General features: G+C 52.2%; 9 non-coding genes and 15 pseudogenes across 9 annotated transcripts; 23 read left to right on the top strand and 1 right to left on the bottom strand.

The window, feature by feature from the left end:
• The first annotated feature begins 2071 nt into the window (after nucleotides 1-2071).
• Nucleotides 2072-2190, top strand: LOC148671369 (5S ribosomal RNA; annotated as a pseudogene).
• Nucleotides 2191-2789: 599 nt separating this feature from the next.
• Nucleotides 2790-2954, bottom strand: LOC148671368 (U1 spliceosomal RNA). Its single transcript, XR_015937745.1, has one exon. It is a non-coding gene; the product is annotated as a U1 spliceosomal RNA (small nuclear RNA).
• Nucleotides 2955-4434: 1480 nt separating this feature from the next.
• Nucleotides 4435-4553, top strand: LOC148671367 (5S ribosomal RNA; annotated as a pseudogene).
• Nucleotides 4554-5090: 537 nt separating this feature from the next.
• LOC148671366 (5S ribosomal RNA) lies at nucleotides 5091-5209 on the top strand (annotated as a pseudogene).
• Nucleotides 5210-5746: 537 nt separating this feature from the next.
• Nucleotides 5747-5865, top strand: LOC148671365 (5S ribosomal RNA). Its single transcript, XR_015938407.1, has one exon. It is a non-coding gene; the product is annotated as a 5S ribosomal RNA (ribosomal RNA).
• Nucleotides 5866-6401: 536 nt separating this feature from the next.
• LOC148671364 (5S ribosomal RNA) lies at nucleotides 6402-6520 on the top strand. Its single transcript, XR_015937942.1, has one exon. It is a non-coding gene; the product is annotated as a 5S ribosomal RNA (ribosomal RNA).
• A 537-nt stretch (nucleotides 6521-7057) lies between these two features.
• On the top strand, nucleotides 7058-7176 carry LOC148671363 (5S ribosomal RNA; annotated as a pseudogene).
• Nucleotides 7177-7713: 537 nt separating this feature from the next.
• On the top strand, nucleotides 7714-7832 carry LOC148671362 (5S ribosomal RNA). Its single transcript, XR_015937941.1, has one exon. It is a non-coding gene; the product is annotated as a 5S ribosomal RNA (ribosomal RNA).
• Nucleotides 7833-8369: 537 nt separating this feature from the next.
• On the top strand, nucleotides 8370-8488 carry LOC148671361 (5S ribosomal RNA; annotated as a pseudogene).
• Nucleotides 8489-9025: 537 nt separating this feature from the next.
• On the top strand, nucleotides 9026-9143 carry LOC148671360 (5S ribosomal RNA; annotated as a pseudogene).
• A 537-nt stretch (nucleotides 9144-9680) lies between these two features.
• Nucleotides 9681-9799, top strand: LOC148671359 (5S ribosomal RNA). Its single transcript, XR_015939139.1, has one exon. It is a non-coding gene; the product is annotated as a 5S ribosomal RNA (ribosomal RNA).
• Nucleotides 9800-10335: 536 nt separating this feature from the next.
• LOC148671358 (5S ribosomal RNA) lies at nucleotides 10336-10453 on the top strand (annotated as a pseudogene).
• A 537-nt stretch (nucleotides 10454-10990) lies between these two features.
• On the top strand, nucleotides 10991-11109 carry LOC148671357 (5S ribosomal RNA). Its single transcript, XR_015938772.1, has one exon. It is a non-coding gene; the product is annotated as a 5S ribosomal RNA (ribosomal RNA).
• A 537-nt stretch (nucleotides 11110-11646) lies between these two features.
• On the top strand, nucleotides 11647-11765 carry LOC148671356 (5S ribosomal RNA; annotated as a pseudogene).
• A 537-nt stretch (nucleotides 11766-12302) lies between these two features.
• LOC148671355 (5S ribosomal RNA) lies at nucleotides 12303-12421 on the top strand (annotated as a pseudogene).
• A 537-nt stretch (nucleotides 12422-12958) lies between these two features.
• LOC148671354 (5S ribosomal RNA) lies at nucleotides 12959-13077 on the top strand (annotated as a pseudogene).
• Nucleotides 13078-13614: 537 nt separating this feature from the next.
• On the top strand, nucleotides 13615-13733 carry LOC148671353 (5S ribosomal RNA; annotated as a pseudogene).
• Nucleotides 13734-14266: 533 nt separating this feature from the next.
• On the top strand, nucleotides 14267-14385 carry LOC148671352 (5S ribosomal RNA). Its single transcript, XR_015938568.1, has one exon. It is a non-coding gene; the product is annotated as a 5S ribosomal RNA (ribosomal RNA).
• A 536-nt stretch (nucleotides 14386-14921) lies between these two features.
• On the top strand, nucleotides 14922-15040 carry LOC148671351 (5S ribosomal RNA). Its single transcript, XR_015937940.1, has one exon. It is a non-coding gene; the product is annotated as a 5S ribosomal RNA (ribosomal RNA).
• A 537-nt stretch (nucleotides 15041-15577) lies between these two features.
• Nucleotides 15578-15696, top strand: LOC148671350 (5S ribosomal RNA). Its single transcript, XR_015938481.1, has one exon. It is a non-coding gene; the product is annotated as a 5S ribosomal RNA (ribosomal RNA).
• Nucleotides 15697-16233: 537 nt separating this feature from the next.
• LOC148671349 (5S ribosomal RNA) lies at nucleotides 16234-16352 on the top strand (annotated as a pseudogene).
• Nucleotides 16353-16889: 537 nt separating this feature from the next.
• LOC148671348 (5S ribosomal RNA) lies at nucleotides 16890-17008 on the top strand (annotated as a pseudogene).
• A 537-nt stretch (nucleotides 17009-17545) lies between these two features.
• LOC148671347 (5S ribosomal RNA) lies at nucleotides 17546-17664 on the top strand (annotated as a pseudogene).
• Nucleotides 17665-18201: 537 nt separating this feature from the next.
• The window catches only part of LOC148671346 (5S ribosomal RNA), a 119-nt pseudogene continuing 108 nt past the window's right edge, over nucleotides 18202-18212 (top strand).

Genomic DNA, 18212 nt, shown 5'->3' with positions numbered 1-18212 from the left:
AAAACCATATTCACCCATGAAAAATGATCGTCGAATGGCTGGCGGGATACATCATTTATACTCCCGTTGCATTGTGTGGCGGGGGCTCCGTGTCCCCTGAGCGGGGCTGGAGGATCGTTTATTTGCAATTCTTTGGAAAGGAGCTTCTTTCGAAATCAATGCGTGCCTGGATGTTCGCGAACGTGCTCCCTTGTGTTGGCTTGTCCCGCACTGGAAGAGCACAAGGCAAGTCTTCACAAGACAAAAACCTCCAGTGCACAGCACACTGAAAACATTTTTTGGCTGGCGCGTTTTATTTCAAAACAGAAACAGCACCAGTCGAACAAGTCGGCCAGATGCACAGAGCCTCCGCCCTCTTGTGGCTCCTTCTTGCTGCCTTTCCGCTGCCCCGGCGGGCGGCGAGGAGGAAGCGCCGTTTCCTACACATCTGCAGTCGCCATGCGCATTCGCAGCATGTCCCGGGACGCAATTCGGCCTCATTTGCATAACACCAGACCGGCTACGCAAGCTCGCATCGTGCGCCTGCCACACACCGAACAAACACCGGAGCCTTTTCAGCAATTTCCAAAAAACGGGCCTGCTCGCCTGCCCACAAGGCTCCATCTCTTACCCGCTCTCCAGAGCCTGCTGTCTTCTGTGCTGTTCTCTCGGCACCGCTGCAGCGCACACAACTCCTGCAGCGCGGGGAGAGAGTTTCCACGCTCCGCCGCAGGGAAGGCTCGCTCCGTGCGCACACGTCCTTTCAATGCCAGTTCAACAAGTGCTCCGCATTAGCAGCGTCGGGGCTCCGGCGTGTCGCACCTCACCTCACCTCGCACAGCCCCCTCCTTGAATGTCTGGCGCTGGGCATGCCCCGCTCTCCTCCACCTTATCTTATCGCGTGTGACCACCGACAATGGCCACAATGCCGGGGAATGGCACCTGTAAAGTGTTAATTGGGGCACAGGACAGCCCGTCTCGTCTCGGGGTCTGGCTTCAAAGACAATACAGCAAACACAGCGGGGCGGGGGAAGAAGACGACATGACACATGCAGGTACATTCAGCTCCAGCGGGAAAGAGTCATTTGTCGGTCTTTTCAAGTGCTGGGAGCCGAGTAATCCTTCGCTTGTATCGTTTCTCCCCGATGACTAGATCTCACCCTGCGACTCTTGACTGGGCTCACCCACGGCAGCCCAGCAGGTGTGAGCCTAGCCGGCACCCGGATGGGAGATTCCCCCCGGAAAAGCTCAGGTTGCTACTGCTTCTGCAAGAGGTGTGACTGGGACCAGTAGGGAGCGCTCACCCTGCGGTCTGTGTGGCTTTCTTATGCCCCAGCATCCTGATGGCGACACTCTGCTGCACAAACAGGCGCCGTCCTTCGGGGAAGGCGTAAAACTGAGGTCCCGACCCTCCATGGCCATTAAGAAATCTCTCAAAAAGAGACGTCGGGGGTGTCACTCTGGTGTTAGTGTTCCCCTTTACCAATCAGTCGGAGTCTCCTCCTAATCCCCGTCTCATATGTAACAATCAATGACAAGGCCCCCCTGTCCCGCGATATTGTACTTGTCTCCTGGCCGCTTGCTGGCGCCGTGAGATTTAGTACTCGCGCAAGAGACCGGGGGCAGAGCGCGAACGCGGTCCCCCGCCCCCCACAAAGTGTGCGCTCCAGGTTCCCTCTCGGGGCTCTGCAACACAGCGGAAAGGCAGCGAGAAGGAGCCTCTTGCTCTGACGCCGCAAGGCCACAAGAGGGCGGAGGCGCCGCGCGCCCGGCCGACGTGTTGGACTGTTGCGCTTTATGTGCTGAAATAAACACGCGACAGCCCAGAAATGTTTTCAGAGTGCTGTGCACTGGAGGTTTTTGTCTTGTGAAGACTTGCCTTGTGCTCCTCCTTGCAGTTTGTTTGTTCTCCTCCAGTGCGGGACAAGCCAACACAAGGGAGCACATTCGCCAACATCCAGGTACGCAATGCGATTTGGAAAGAAGCTCCTTTCCAAAGAGTTGCACACGAACGATCCTTCAGTCCCGCTCGGGGGGCACAGAGCCCCAGCCACACACAGCTTCAAGTAGCGAGTCAGGCGCCATGGCTTTCGCTTGCGGCCACACCACCCTGAATGTGCCTGATTTCGTCTGATCTCGAAAGCTAAGCGGAGTTGGGCCTGGTTAGTACTTGGATGGGAGACTGTCTGGGATTACCAGGTGCTGCAAGCTTTTGCTCTCTCGGCCAGCAGGGGTCACCGTTGGTGCCTTAGGCTTTGGGAGGAAAACCTGGAGGATGGAAAGGTGATCTATAGCCTCATCTCTAGAGATGTTTTGTTGCTATGGCATGTGTTTGACCCATATAAAAAAAAACCCGTTTGTAAAACGAATATCGAAGCTGCCTCTAAATCTGCAAATGAAGATGAGTCGATAAACCACTTGTTTTTCGTGTAACTATACATATATTCATTTATTACTGATTTCATTCATTGAGCAGGGATACAATAGAGGTACAGCCATTCACTGTTTGACATGTCTGCACTGGTACAGAACCTAGCAATCAGAAAACGGGTGAAACTGTCTTGAGAATTAGCATACAGTACCGAGGCCCCCATGACCAAATAAATTGGCCTTAATAATGCAGACTACAGCAAAACGACTGACTTTGAAAAGGGAATGAATGTCCGGAAGGAGTAGTGTAACCAGCTTGAAATGCTTCTCCGGACCTCTAACTAAAAGAAACTGGGAACCAGCAGTGGCTTTCGAACTGGGATCCTATCGCAGCACGTGGTGTCATAGCTCTTCCGTATCCGATATTGGACCAAGCACATCAGGGGAGAGCGCGAACGCAGTCCCCCACTACCAGAAATAATGCAGTCGAGATTCCCACATTTGGGGAATTCGCAGGGGTCAGCACAGCCGGAGTGCAATGGCCGAGCCTCGCCCTGGGTGAATCGATTTTTTAAGAACTTTATTTTCTTTTCACAAAAAAATACAGGACATCACAAATTAGAAAGCTTTACATTAATATACATACTTAAAACAGTATATATGATCACATCTCATTACATTTTGACACGGTACCAGTTACATAGCAACAATTTTTTTTTCTGGTGTAAATCACATTCTTTACTTAAACATGATAATGTTTTTCACAGTTTCTTGAGATATTGACCTATGCTCTCTATTTCCCACAGATTTTCTGCTTCCTCCCTCCTCCCTCTCCACAGATCTCTGAGGTAATAGTTCTCTTGGGTGATGAACAGGGCCAGGCTACCTGCTGCCTTGACTGGGACCTCGATGCCTTTGAACAGCCCCATGTTCCTCACTCTCCACAGGGCGTCTTTCCCACTGTTCACCACGGCCCAGATCCTGTCAAACACGTCAGGAGGAAGTTTGACAGGAGAGATGCCGTTGTAGTGGCAATGCTTGTTAATAAGACAGAATTAAGCGGTGGTATGCTGTCCTAAATGAGGCCCCATCTCACCTTCCATCTCTGTGGTGCAGCCACAGAGAAAGTATTCATGCAGGCTGATTTAAGATGTTTTCTTTTGATAAGGGACAGCTCCCAGATGGGGATGCACTTAGCTAAGCCTGGCTATCATGATCAATGGTCATCCATTGGCGCCTATCTGTCTAGGGAGTGCCAAATGGACATCTGGACTGCATTCCTAAGTGTCAAGAGTAAGTGACTCATATCTCACGCAGGGCGTGGTAATACCACGTGGGTCTCCAATGCCCGCCAAACTCTCAACCAATCAGCACACACCTGTGTCTTGGTCAAAAAGTGAGCGCAAGCTCAGATCGGGGCTCTCCTTGGCCATTGTCGCACATCCTCAGAGACAATCATGTGACAACTGCTGTTGTCTGCAAAGGGACTTGGACTTTGTTATAAGCGCAAGGCCGAGGATCCCGTACGTACTCAGAATTCAGAAAGCTTTTAAGCGCAGGAGGCGCCCTATCCCCGCTCGCTCGCTCACTCCCCTGTTCACACGTGCAGTGCGGCTTGTCCGTCTGTTTATTAGTCAGCTTTGGCGAGACACGGGTGCTTGTGTATTAGAGTGAGCGTTTTTTATTCTGATCAGGAACAGTTTTACAAGTCCGCAAAAGATCGAGGAAAGGTTTATCGCCAGCTGAAAAGAGACACAGCGCTTCGGCTGTGGAGACTTGTTCGGCTGGCGTTCGGAGAGTCGCGTTTTTCAGAATTGTATTGAGATCGTTTTCCACAGAGCTCAGATGTCAAAGCACAGCAGCAGCTCTCCACAGCGATCCTCTATAGCGCCCTTTCTCCCGCAGCTCCGTCCTCATTGGAAGGAGGCAAGAGTGAAAGGCTGAAGTGAAATAGAGCGGGGACGAAGGCAGGGAAGAGAGAGAACGTGGGAAGAAGAGAAAAACGCAAGGGAAAAAAAGCAGCGTCGTAAAAGAGGTGACGGAGCTGTCCTCTCAATAAGAAGGGTGCCAGCGAGCCTTGCTCTCGCTTACGGCCACACCCCCTTGAGCACGCCTGATCTCGTCTGATCTCGGAAGCTAAACAGGAATGGGCCTGGTTAGTACTTGGATGGGAGACCGCCTGGGAATACCAGGTGCTGTAAGCTTTTAAGCGCAGGAGGCGCCCTATCCCCGCTCGCTCGCTCATTCCCCTGTTCACACGTGCAGTGCGGCTTGTCCGTCTGTTTATTTGTCAGCTTTGGCGAGACACGGGTGCTTGTGTATTAGCGTGAGCGTTTTTTATTCTGATCAGGAACAGTTTAACAAGTCCGCAAAGGATCGAGGAAAGGTTTATCGCCAGCTGAAAAGAGACACAGCGCTTCGGCTGTGGAGACTTGTTCGGCTGGCGTTCGGAGAGTCGCGTTTTTCAGAATTGTATTGAGATCGTTTTCCACAGAGCTCAGATGTCAAAGCACAGCAGCAGCTCTCCACAGCGATCCTCTATAGCGCCCTTTCTCCCGCAGCTCCGTCCTCATTGGAAGGAAGCAAGAGTGAAAGGCTGAAGTGAAATAGAGCGGGGACGAAGGCAGTGAAGAGAGAGAACGTGGGAAGAAGAGAAAAACGCAAGGGAAAAAAAGCAGCGTCGTAAAAGAGGTGACGGAGCTGTCCTCTCAATAAGAAGGGTGCCAGCGAGCCTTGCTCTCGCTTACGGCCACAACCCCTTGAGCACGCCTGATCTCGTCTGATCTCGGAAGCTAAACAGGGATGGGCCTGGTTAGTACTTGGATGGGAGACCGCCTGGGAATGCCAGGTGCTGTAAGCTTTTAAGCGCAGGAGGCGCCCTATCCCCTCTCGCTCGCTCATTCCCCTGTTCACACGTGCAGTGCGGCTTGTCCGTCTGTTTATTTGTCAGCTTTGGCGAGACACGGGTGCTTGTGTATTAGCGTGAGCGTTTTTTATTCTGATCAGGAACAGTTTTACAAGTCCGCAAAGGATCGAGGAAAGGTTTATCGCCAGCTGAAAAGAGACACAGCGCTTCGGCTGCGGAGACTTGTTCGGCTGGCGTTCGGAGAGTCGCGTTTTTCAGAATTGTATTGAGATCGTTTTCCACAGAGCTCAGATGTCAAAGCACAGCAGCAGCTCTCCACAGCGATCCTCTATAGCGCCCTTTCTCCCGCAGCTCCGTCCTCATTGGAAGGAAGCAAGAGTGAAAGGCTGAAGTGAAATAGAGCGGGGATGAAGGCAGTGAAGAGAGAGAACGTTGGAAGAAGAGAAAAACGCAAGGGAAAAAAAGCAGCGTCGTAAAAGAGGTGACGGAGCTGTACTCTCAATAAGAAGGGTGCCAGCGAGCTTTGCTCTCGCTTACGGCCTCACCCCCTTGAGCACGCCTGATCTCGTCTGATCTCGGAAGCTAAACAAGGATGGGCCTGGTTAGTACTTGGATGGGAGACCGCCTGGGAATACCAGGTGCTGTAAGCTTTTAAGCGCAGGAGGCGCCCTATCCCCGCTCGCTCGCTCATTCCCCTGTTCACACGTGCAGTGCGGCTTGTCCGTCTGTTTATTTGTCAGCTTTGGCGAGACACGGGTGCTTGTGTATTAGCGTGAGCGTTTTTTATTCTGATCAGGAACAGTTTTACAAGTCCGCAAAGGATCGAGGAAAGGTTTATCGCCAGCTGAAAAGAGACACAGCGCTTCGGCTGCGGAGACTTGTTCGGCTGGCGTTCGGAGAGTCGCGTTTTTCAGAATTGTATTGAGATCGTTTTCCACAGAGCTCAGATGTCAAAGCACAGCAGCAGCTCTCCACAGCGATCCTCTATAGCGCCCTTTCTCCCGCAGCTCCGTCCTCATTGGAAGGAAGCAAGAGTGAAAGGCTGAAGTGAAATAGAGCGGGGACGAAGGCAGCGAAGAGAGAGAACGTGGGAAGAAGAGAAAAACGCAAGGGAAAAAAGCAGCGTCGTAAAAGAGGTGACGGAGCTGTCCTCTCAATAAGAAGGGTGCCAGCGAGCCTTGCTCTCGCTTACGGCCACACCCCCTTGAGCACGCCTGATCTCGTCTGATCTCGGAAGCTAAACAGGGATGGGCCTGGTTAGTACTTGGATGGGAGACCGCCTGGGAATACCAGGTGCTGTAAGCTTTTAAGCACAGGAGGCGCCCTATCCCCGCTCGCTCGCTCATTCCCCTGTTCACACGTGCAGTGCGGCTTGTCCGTCTGTTTATTTGTCAGCTTTGGCGAGACACGGGTGCTTGTGTATTAGCGTGAGCGTTTTTTATTCTGATCAGGAACAGTTTAACAAGTCCGCAAAGGATCGAGGAAAGGTTTATCGCCAGCTGAAAAGAGACACAGCGCTTCGGCTGTGGAGACTTGTTCGGCTGGCGTTCGGAGAGTCGCGTTTTTCAGAATTGTATTGAGATCGTTTTCCACAGAGCTCAGATGTCAAAGCACAGCAGCAGCTCTCCACAGCGATCCTCTATAGCGCCCTTTCTCCCGCAGCTCCGTCCTCATTGGAAGGAAGCAAGAGTGAAAGGCTGAAGTGAAATAGAGCGGGGACGATGGCAGTGAAGAGAGAGAACGTGGGAAGAAGAGAAAAACGCAAGGGAAAAAGAGCAGCGTCGTAAAAGAGGTGACGGAGCTGTCCTCTCAATAAGAAGGGTGCCAGCGAGCCTTGCTCTCGCTTACGGCCACACCCCCTTGAGCACGCCTGATCTCGTCTGATCTTGGAAGCTAAACAGGGATGGGCCTGGTTAGTACTTGGATGGGAGACCGCCTGGGAATACCAGGTGCTGTAAGCTTTTTAGCGCAGGAGGCGCCCTATCCCCGCTCGCTCGCTCATTCCCCTGTTCATACGTGCAGTGCGGCTTGTCCGTCTGTTTATTTGTCAGCTTTGGCGAGACACGGGTGCTTGTGTATTAGCGTGAGCGTTTTTTATTCTGATCAGGAACAGTTTAACAAGTCCGCAAAGGATCGAGGAAAGGTTTATCGCCAGCTGAAAAGAGACACAGCGCTTCGGCTGTGGAGACTTGTTCGGCTGGCGTTCGGAGAGTCGCGTTTTTCAGAATTGTATTGAGATCGTTTTCCACAGAGCTCAGATGTCAAAGCACAGCAGCAGCTCTCCACAGCGATCCTCTATAGCGCCCTTTCTCCCGCAGCTCCGTCCTCATTGGAAGGAAGCAAGAGTGAAAGGCTGAAGTGAAATAGAGCGGGGACGAAGGCAGTGAAGAGAGAGAACGTGGGAAGAAGAGAAAAACGCAAGGGAAAAAAAGCAGCGTCGTAAAAGAGGTGACGGAGCTGTCCTCTCAATAAGAAGGGTGCCAGCGAGCCTTGCTCTCGCTTACGGCCACACCCCCTTGAGCACGCCTGATCTCGTCTGATCTCGGAAGCTAAACAGGGATGGGCCTGGTTAGTACTTGGATGGGAGACCGCCTGGGAATACCAGGTGCTGTAAGCTTTTAAGCGCAGGAGGCGCCCTATCCCCGCTCGCTCGCTCATTCCCCTGTTCACACGTGCAGTGCGGCTTGTCCGTCTGTTTATTTGTCAGCTTTGGCGAGACACGGGTGCTTGTGTATTAGCGTGAGCGTTTTTTATTCTGATCAGGAACAGTTTAACAAGTCCGCAAAGGATCGAGGAAAGGTTTATCGCCAGCTGAAAAGAGACACAGCGCTTCGGCTGTGGAGACTTGTTCGGCTGGCGTTCGGAGAGTCGCGTTTTTCAGAATTGTATTGAGATCGTTTTCCACAGAACTCAGATGTCAAAGCACAGCAGCAGCTCTCCACAGCGATCCTCTATAGCGCCCTTTCTCCCGCAGCTCCGTCCTCATTGGAAGAAAGCAAGAGTGAAAGGCTGAAGTGAAATAGAGCGGGGACGAAGGCAGTGAAGAGAGAGAACGTGGGAAGAAGAGAAAAACGCAAGGGAAAAAGAGCAGCGTCGTAAAAGAGGTGACGGAGCTGTCCTCTCAATAAGAAGGGTGCCAGCGAGCCTTGCTCTCGCTTACGGCCACAACCCCTTGAGCACGCCTGATCTCATCTGATCTCGGAAGCTAAACAGGGATGGGCCTGGTTAGTACTTGGATGGGAGACCGCCTGGGAATACCAGGTGCTGTAAGCTTTTAAGCGCAGGAGGCGCCCTATCCCCGCTCGCTCGCTCATTCCCCTGTTCACACGTGCAGTGCGGCTTGTCCGTCTGTTTATTTGTCAGCTTTGGCGAGACACGGGTGCTTGTGTATTAGCGTGAGCGTTTTTTATTCTGATCAGGAACAGTTTTACAAGTCCGCAAAGGATCGAGGAAAGGTTTATCGCCAGCTGAAAAGAGACACAGCGCTTCGGCTGTGGAGACTTGTTCGGCTGGCGTTCGGAGAGTCGCGTTTTTCAGAATTGTATTGAGATCGTTTTCCACAGAGCTCAGATGTCAAAGCACAGCAGCAGCTCTCCACAGCGATCCTCTATAGCGCCCTTTCTCCCGCAGCTCCGTCCTCATTGGAAGGAAGCAAGAGTGAAAGGCTGAAGTGAAATAGAGCGGGGACGAAGGCAGTGAAGAGAGAGAACGTGGGAAGAAGAGAAAAACGCAAGGGAAAAAGAGCAGCGTCATAAAAGAGGTGACGGAGCTGTCCTCTCAATAAGAAGGGTGCCAGCGAGCCTTGCTCTCGCTTACGGCCACACCCCCTTGAGCACGCCTGATCTCGTCTGATCTCGGAAGTTAAACAGGGATGGGCCTGGTTAGTACTTGGATGAAGACCGCCTGGGAGTACCAGGTGCTGTAAGCTTTTAAGCGCAGGAGGCGCCCTATCCCCGCTCGCTCGCTCATTCCCCTGTTCACACGTGCAGTGCGGCTTGTCCGTCTCTTTATTTGTCAGCTTTGGCGAGACACGGGTGCTTGTGTATTAGCGTGAGCGTTTTTTATTCTGATCAGGAACAGTTTTACAAGTCCGCAAAGGATCGAGGAAAGGTTTATCGCCAGCTGAAAAGAGACACAGCGCTTCGGCTGTGGAGACTTGTTCGGCTGGCGTTCGGAGAGTCGCGTTTTTCAGAATTGTATTGAGATCGTTTTCCACAGAGCTCAGATGTCAAAGCACAGCAGCAGCTCTCCACAGCGATCCTCTATAGCGCCCTTTCTCCCGCAGCTCCGTCCTCATTGGAAGGAAGCAAGAGTGAAAGGCTGAAGTGAAATAGAGCGGGGACGAAGGCAGTGAAGAGAGAGAACGTGGGAAGAAGAGAAAAACGCAAGGGAAAAAAAGCAGCGTCGTAAAAGAGGTGACGGAGCTGTCCTCTCAATAAGAAGGGTGCCAGCGAGCCTTGCTCTCGCTTACGGCCACACCCCCTTGAGCACGCCTGATCTCATCTGATCTCGGAAGCTAAACAGGGATGGGCCTGGTTAGTACTTGGATGGGAGACCGCCTGGGAATACCAGGTGCTGTAAGCTTTTAAGCGCAGGAGGCGCCCTATCCCCGCTCGCTCGCTCATTCCCCTGTTCACACGTGCAGTGCGGCTTGTCCGTCTGTTTATTTGTCAGCTTTGGCGAGACACGGGTGCTTGTGTATTAGCGTGAGCGTTTTTTATTCTGATCAGGAACAGTTTTACAAGTCCGCAAAGGATCGAGGAAAGGTTTATCGCCAGCTGAAAAGAGACACAGCGCTTCGGCTGTGGAGACTTGTTCAGCTGGCGTTCGGAGAGTCGCGTTTTTCAGAATTGTTTTGAGATCGTTTTCCACAGAGCTCAGATGTCAAAGCACAGCAGCAGCTCTCCACAGCGATCCTCTATAGCGCCCTTTCTCCCGCAGCTCCGTCCTCATTGGAAGGAAGCAAGAGTGAAAGGCTGAAGTGAAATAGAGCGGGGACGAAGGCAGTGAAGAGAGACAACGTGGAAAGAAGAGAAAAACGCAAGGGAAAAAAGCAGCGTCGTAAAAGAGGTGACGGAGCTGTCCTCTCAATAAGAAGGGTGCCAGCGAGCCTTGCTCTCGCTTACGGCCACACCCCCTTGAGCACGCCTGATCTCGTCTGATCTCGGAAGCTAAACAGGGATGGGCCTGGTTAGTACTTGGATGGAGACCGCCTGGGAGTACCATGTGCTGTAAGCTTTTAAGCGCAGGAGGCGCCCTATCCCCGCTTGCTCGCTCATTCCCCTGTTCACACGTGCAGTGCGGCTTGTCCGTCTGTTTATTTGTCAGCTTTGGCGAGACACGGGTGCTTGTGTATTAGCGTGAGCGTTTTTTATTCTGATCAGGAACAGTTTTACAAGTCCGCAAAGGATCGAGGAAAGGTTTATCGCCAGCTGAAAAGAGACACAGCGCTTCGGCTGTGGAGACTTGTTCGGCTGGCGTTCGGAGAGTCGCGTTTTTCAGAATTGTATTAAGATCGTTTTCCACAGAGCTCAGATGTCAAAGCACAGCAGCAGCTCTCCACAGCGATCCTCTATAGCGCCCTTTCTCCCGCAGCTCCGTCCTCATTGGAAGGAAGCAAGAGTGAAAGGCTGAAGTGAAATAGAGCGGGGACGAAGGCAGTGAAGAGAGAGAACGTGGGAAGAAGAGAAAAACGCAAGGGAAAAAAAGCAGCGTCGTAAAAGAGGTGACGGAGCTGTCCTCTCAATAAGAAGGGTGCCAGCGAGCCTTGCTCTCGCTTACGGCCACACCCCCTTGAGCACACCTGATCTCGTCTGATCTCGGAAGCTAAACAGGGATGGGCCTGGTTAGTACTTGGATGGGAGACCGCCTGGGAATACCAGGTGCTGTAAGCTTTTAAGCGCAGGAGGCGCCCTATCCCCGCTCGCTCGCTCATTCCCCTGTTCACACGTGCAGTGCGGCTTGTCCGTCTGTTTATTTGTCAGCTTTGGCGAGACACGGGTGCTTGTGTATTAGCGTGAGCGTTTTTTATTCTGATCAGGAACAGTTTTACAAGTCCGCAAAGGATCGAAGAAAGGTTTATCGCCAGCTGAAAAGAGACACAGCGCTTCGGCTGTGGAGACTTGTTCGGCTGGCGTTCGGAGAGTCGCGTTTTTCAGAATTGTATTGAGATCGTTTTCCACAGAACTCAGATGTCAAAGCACAGCAGCAGCTCTCCACAGCGATCCTCTATAGCGCCCTTTCTCCCGCAGCTCCGTCCTCATTGGAAGGAAGCAAGAGTGAAAGGCTGAAGTGAAATAGAGCGGGGACGAAGGCAGTGAAGAGAGAGAACGTGGGAAGAAGAGAAAAACGCAAGGGAAAAAAAGCAGCGTCGTAAAAGAGGTGACGGAGCTGTCCTCTCAATAAGAAGGGTGCCAGCGAGCCTTGCTCTCGCTTACGGCCACACCCCCTTGAGCACGCCTGATTTCGTCTGATCTCGGAAGCTAAACAGGGATGGGTCTGGTTAGTACTTGGATGGGAGACCGCCTGGGAATACCAGGTGCTGTAAGCTTTTAAGCGCAGGAGGCGCCCTATCCCTGCTCGCTCGCTCATTACCCTGTTCACACGTGCAGTGCAGCTTGTCCGTCTGTTTATTTGTCAGCTTTGGCGAGACACGGGTGCTTGTGTATTAGCGTGAGCGTTTTTTATTCTGATCAGGAACAGTTTTACAAGTCCGCAAAGGATCGAGGAAAGGTTTATCGCCAGCTGAAAAGAGACACAGCGCTTCGGCTGTGGAGACTTGTTCGGCTGGCTTTCAGAGAGTCGCGTTTTTCAGAATTGTATTGAGATCGTTTTCCACAGAGCTCAGATGTCAAAGCACAGCAGCAGCTCTCCACAGCGATCCTCTATAGCGCCCTTTCTCCCGCAGCTCCGTCCTCATTGGAAGGAAGCAAGAGTGAAAGGCTGAAGTGAAATAGAGCGGGGACGAAGGCAGTGAAGAGAGAGAACGTGGGAAGAAGAGAAAAACGCAAGGGAAAAAAAGCAGCGTCGTAAAAGAGGTGACGGAGCTGTCCTCTCAATAAGAAGGGTGCCAGCGAGCCTTGTTCTCGCTTACGGCCACAACCCCTTGAGCACGCCTGATCTCGTTTGATCTCGGAAGCTAAAAAGGGATGGGCCTGGTTAGTACTTGGATGGGAGACCGCCTGGGAATACCAGGTGCTGTAAGCTTTTAAGCGCAGGAGGCGCCCTATCCCCGCTCGCTGGCTCATTCCCCTGTTCACACGTGCAGTGCGGCTTGTCCGTCTGTTTATTTGTCAGCTTTGGCGAGACACGGGTGCTTGTGTATTAGCGTGAGCGTTTTTTATTCTGATCAGGAACAGTTTAACAAGTCCGCAAAGGATCGAGGAAAGGTTTATCGCCAGCTGAAAAGAGACACAGCGCTTCGGCTGTGGAGACTTGTTCGGCTGGCGTTCGGAGAGTCGCGTTTTTCAGAATTGTATTGAGATCGTTTTCAACAGAGCTCAGATGTCAAAGCACAGCAGCAGCTCTCCACAGCGATCCTCTATAGCGCCCTTTCTCCCGCAGCTCCGTCCTCATTGGAAGGAAGCAAGAGTGAAAGGCTGAAGTGAAATAGAGCGGGGACGAAGGCAGTGAAGAGAGAGAACGTGGGAAGAAGAGAAAAACGCAAGGGAAAAAAAGCAGCGTCGTAAAAGAGGTGACGGAGCTGTCCTCTCAATAAGAAGGGTGCCAGCGAGCCTTGCGCTCGCTTACGGCCACACCCCCTTGAGCACGCCTGATCTCGTCTGATCTCGAAAGCTAAACAGGGATGGGCCTGGTTAGTACTTGGATGGGAGACCGCCTGGGAATACCAGGTGCTGTAAGCTTTTAAGCGCAGGAGGCGCCCTATCCCTGCTCGCTCGCTCATTCCCCTGTTCACACGTGCAGTGCAGCTTGTCCGTCTGTTTATTTGTCAGCTTTGGCGAGACACGGGTGCTTGTGTATTAGCGTGAGCGTTTTTTATTCTGATCAGGAACAGTTTTACAAGTCCGCAAAGGATCGAGGAAAGGTTTATCGCCAGCTGAAAAGAGACACAGCGCTTCGGCTGTGGAGACTTGTTCGGCTGGCGTTCGGAGAGTCGCGTTTTTCAGAATTGTATTGAGATCGTTTTCCACAGAGCTCAGATGTCAAAGCACAGCAGCAGCTCTCCACAGCGATCCTCTATAGCGCCCTTTCTCCCGCAGCTCCGTCCTCATTGGAAGGAAGCAAGAGTGAAAGGCTGAAGTGAAATAGAGCGGGGACGAAGGCAGTGAAGAGAGAGAACGTGGGAAGAAGAGAAAAACGCAAGGGAAAAAAAGCAGCGTCGTAAAAGAGGTGACGGAGCTGTCCTCTCAATAAGAAGGGTGCCAGCGAGCCTTGCTCTCGCTTACGGCCACACCACCTTGAGCACGCCTGATCTCGTCTGATCTCGGAAGCTAAACAGGGATGGGCTTGGTTAGTACTTGGATGAGAGACCGCCTGGGAATACCAGGTGCTGTAAGCTTTTAAGCGCAGGAGGCGCCCTATCCCCGCTCGCTCGCTCATTGCCCTGTTCACACGTGCAGTGCGGCTTGTCCGTCTATTTGTCAGCTTTGGTGAGACACGGGTGCTTGTGTATTAGCGTGAGCGTTTTTTATTCTGATCAGGAACAGTTTTACAAGTCCGCAAAGGATCGAGGAAAGGTTTATCGCCAGCTGAAAAGAGACACAGCGCTTCGGCTGTGGAGACTTGTTCGGCTGGCGTTCGGAGAGTCGCGTTTTTCAGAATTGTATTGAGATCGTTTTCCACAGAGCTCAGATGTCAAAGCACAGCAGCAGCTCTCCACAGCGATCCTCTATAGCGCCCTTTCTCCCGCAGCTCCGTCCTCATTGGAAGGAAGCAAGAGTGAAAGGCTGAAGTGAAATAGAGCGGGGACGAAGGCAGTGAAGAGAGAGAACGTGGGAAGAAGAGAAAAACGCAAGGGAAAAAAAGCAGCGTCGTAAAAGAGGTGACGGAGCTGTCCTCTCAATAAGAAGGGTGCCAGCGAGCCTTGCTCTCGCTTACGGCCACACCCCCTTGAGCACGCCTGATCTCATCTGATCTCGGAAGCTAAACAGGGATGGGCCTGGTTAGTACTTGGATGGGAGACCGCCTGGGAATACCAGGTGCTGTAAGGTTTTAAGCGCAGGAGGCGCCCTATCCCCGCTCGCTCGCTCATTCCCCTGTTCACACGTGCAGTGCGGCTTGTCCGTCTGTTTATTTGTCAGCTTTGGCGAGACACGGGTGCTTGTGTATTAGCGTGAGCGTTTTTTATTCTGATCAGGAACAGTTTTACAAGTCCGCAAAGGATCGAGGAAAGGTTTATCGCCAGCTGAAAAGAGACACAGCGCTTCGGCTGTGGAGACTTGTTCGGCTGGCGTTCGGAGAGTCGCGTTTTTCAGAATTGTTTTGAGATCGTTTTCCACAGAGCTCAGATGTCAAAGCACAGCAGCAGCTCTCCACAGCGATCCTCTATAGCGCCCTTTCTCCCGCAGCTCCGTCCTCATTGGAAGGAAGCAAGAGTGAAAGGCTGAAGTGAAATAGAGCGGGGACGAAGGCAGTGAAGAGAGAGAACGTGGAAAGAAGAGAAAAACGCAAGGGAAAAAAGCAGCGTCGTAAAAGAGGTGACGGAGCTGTCCTCTCAATAAGAAGGGTGCCAGCGAGCCTTGCTCTCGCTTACGGCCACACCCCCTTGAGCACGCCTGATCTCGTCTGATCTCGGAAGCTAAACAGGGATGGGCCTGGTTAGTACTTGGATGGGAGACCGCCTGGGAATACCAGGTGCTGTAAGCTTTTAAGCGCAGGAGGCGCCCTATCCCCGCTCGCTCGCTCATTCCCCTGTTCACACGTGCAGTGCGGCTTGTCCGTCTGTTTATTTGTCAGCTTTAGCGAGACACGGGTGCTTGTGTATTAGCGTGAGCGTTTTTTATTCTGATCAGGAACAGTTTAACAAGTCCGCAAAGGATCGAGGAAAGGTTTATCGCCAGCTGAAAAGAGACACAGCGCTTCGGCTGTGGAGACTTGTTCGGCTGGCGTTCGGAGAGTCGCGTTTTTCAGAATTGTATTGAGATCGTTTTCATCAGAGCTCAGATGTCAAAGCACAGCAGCAGCTCTCCACAGCGATCCTCTATAGCGCCCTTTCTCCCGCAGCTCCGTCCTCATTGGAAGGAAGCAAGAGTGAAAGGCTGAAGTGAAATAGAGCGGGGATGAAGGCAGTGAAGAGAGAGAACGTGGGAAGAAGAGAAAAACGCAAGGGAAAAAAAGCAGCGTCGTAAAAGAGGTGACGGAGCTGTCCTCTCAATAAGAAGGGTGCCAGCGAGCCTTGCTCTCGCTTACGGCCACACCCCCTTGAGCACACCTGATCTCGTCTGATCTCGAAAGCTAAACAGGGATGGGCCTGGTTAGTACTTGGATGGGAGACCGCCTGGGAATACCAGGTGCTGTAAGCTTTTAAGCGCAGGAGGCGCCCTATCCCTGCTCGCTCGCTCATTCCCCTGTTCACACGTGCAGTGCAGCTTGTCCGTCTGTTTATTTGTCAGCTTTGGCGAGACACGGGTGCTTGTGTATTAGCGTGAGCGTTTTTTATTCTGATCAGGAACAGTTTTACAAGTCCGCAAAGGATCGAGGAAAGGTTTATCGCCAGCTGAAAAGAGACACAGCGCTTCGGCTGTGGAGACTTGTTCGGCTGGCGTTCGGAGAGTCGCGTTTTTCAGAATTGTATTGAGATCGTTTTCCACAGAGCTCAGATGTCAAAGCACAGCAGCAGCTCTCCACAGCGATCCTCTATAGCGCCCTTTCTCCCGCAGCTCCGTCCTCATTGGAAGGAAGCAAGAGTGAAAGGCTGAAGTGAAATAGAGCGGGGACGAAGGCAGTGAAGAGAGAGAACGTGGGAAGAAGAGAAAAACGCAAGGGAAAAAAAGCAGCGTCGTAAAAGAGGTGACGGAGCTGTCCTCTCAATAAGAAGGGTGCCAGCGAGCCTTGCTCTCGCTTACGGCCACAACCCCTTGAGCACGCCTGCTCTCGTCTGATCTCGGAAGCTAAAAAGGGATGGGCCTGGTTAGTACTTGGATGGGAGACCGCCTGGGAATACCAGGTGCTGTAAGCTTTTAAGCGCAGGAGGCGCCCTATCCCCGCTCGCTGGCTCATTCCCCTGTTCACACGTGCAGTGCGGCTTGTCCGTCTGTTTATTTGTCAGCTTTGGCGAGACACGGGTGCTTGTGTATTAGCGTGAGCGTTTTTTATTCTGATCAGGAACAGTTTAACAAGTCCGCAAAGAATCGAGGAAAGGTTTATCGCCAGCTGAAAAGAGACACAGCGCTTCGGCTGTGGAGACTTGTTCGGCTGGCGTTCGGAGAGTCGCGTTTTTCAGAATTGTATTGAGATCGTTTTCAACAGAGCTCAGATGTCAAAGCACAGCAGCAGCTCTCCACAGCGATCCTCTATAGCGCCCTTTCTCCCGCAGCTCCGTCCTCATTGGAAGGAAGCAAGAGTGAAAGGCTGAAGTGAAATAGAGCGGGGACGAAGGCAGTGAAGAGAGAGAACGTGGGAAGAAGAGAAAAACGCAAGGGAAAAAAAGCAGCGTCGTAAAAGAGGTGACGGAGCTGTCCTCTCAATAAGAAGGGTGCCAGCGAGCCTTGCTCTCGCTTATGGCCACACCCCCTTGAGCACGCCTGATCTCGTCTGATCTCGAAAGCTAAACAGGGATGGGCCTGGTTAGTACTTGGATGGGAGACCGCCTGGGAATACCAGGTGCTGTAAGCTTTTAAGCGCAGGAGGCGCCCTATCCCTGCTCGCTCGCTCATTCCCCTGTTCACACGTGCAGTGCAGCTTGTCCGTCTGTTTATTTGTCAGCTTTGGCGAGACACGGGTGCTTGTGTATTAGCGTGAGCGTTTTTTATTCTGATCAGGAACAGTTTTACAAGTCCGCAAAGGATCGAGGAAAGGTTTATCGCCAGCTGAAAAGAGACACAGCGCTTCGGCTGTGGAGACTTGTTCGGCTGGCGTTCGGAGAGTCGCGTTTTTCAGAATTGTATTGAGATCGTTTTCCACAGAGCTCAGATGTCAAAGCACAGCAGCAGCTCTCCACAGCGATCCTCTATAGCGCCCTTTCTCCCGCAGCTCCGTCCTCATTGGAAGGAAGCAAGAGTGAAAGGCTGAAGTGAAATAGAGCGGGGACGAAGGCAGTGAAGAGAGAGAACGTGGGAAGAAGAGAAAAACGCAAGGGAAAAAAAGCAGCGTCGTAAAAGAGGTGACGGAGCTGTCCTCTCAATAAGAAGGGTGCCAGCGAGCCTTGCTCTCGCTTACGGCCACAACCCCTTGAGCACGCCTGATCTCGTCTGATCTCGGAAGCTAAAAAGGGATGGGCCTGGTTAGTACTTGGATGGGAGACCGCCTGGGAATACCAGGTGCTGTAAGCTTTTAAGCGCAGGAGGCGCCCTATCCCCGCTCGCTGGCTCATTCCCCTGTTCACACGTGCAGTGCGGCTTGTCCGTCTGTTTATTTGTCAGCTTTGGCGAGACACGGGTGCTTGTGTATTAGCGTGAGCGTTTTTTATTCTGATCAGGAACAGTTTAACAAGTCCGCAAAGAATCGAGGAAAGGTTTATCGCCAGCTGAAAAGAGACACAGCGCTTCGGCTGTGGAGACTTGTTCGGCTGGCGTTCGGAGAGTCGCGTTTTTCAGAATTGTATTGAGATCGTTTTCAACAGAGCTCAGATGTCAAAGCACAGCAGCAGCTCTCCACAGCGATCCTCTATAGCGCCCTTTCTCCCGCAGCTCCGTCCTCATTGGAAGGAAGCAAGAGTGAAAGGCTGAAGTGAAATAGAGCGGGGACGAAGGCAGTGAAGAGAGAGAACGTGGGAAGAAGAGAAAAACGCAAGGGAAAAAAAGCAGCGTCGTAAAAGAGGTGACGGAGCTGTCCTCTCAATAAGAAGGGTGCCAGCGAGCCTTGCTCTCGCTTATGGCCA

The sequence above is a fragment of the Lepisosteus platostomus genome, chromosome 5 (genome assembly GCF_059453375.1).
Source record: "Lepisosteus platostomus isolate fLepPlt1 chromosome 5, fLepPlt1.hap1, whole genome shotgun sequence".
NCBI lineage: Eukaryota > Metazoa > Chordata > Actinopteri > Semionotiformes > Lepisosteidae > Lepisosteus > Lepisosteus platostomus.
This window is presented reverse-complemented; position numbering and strand designations above follow the sequence as displayed.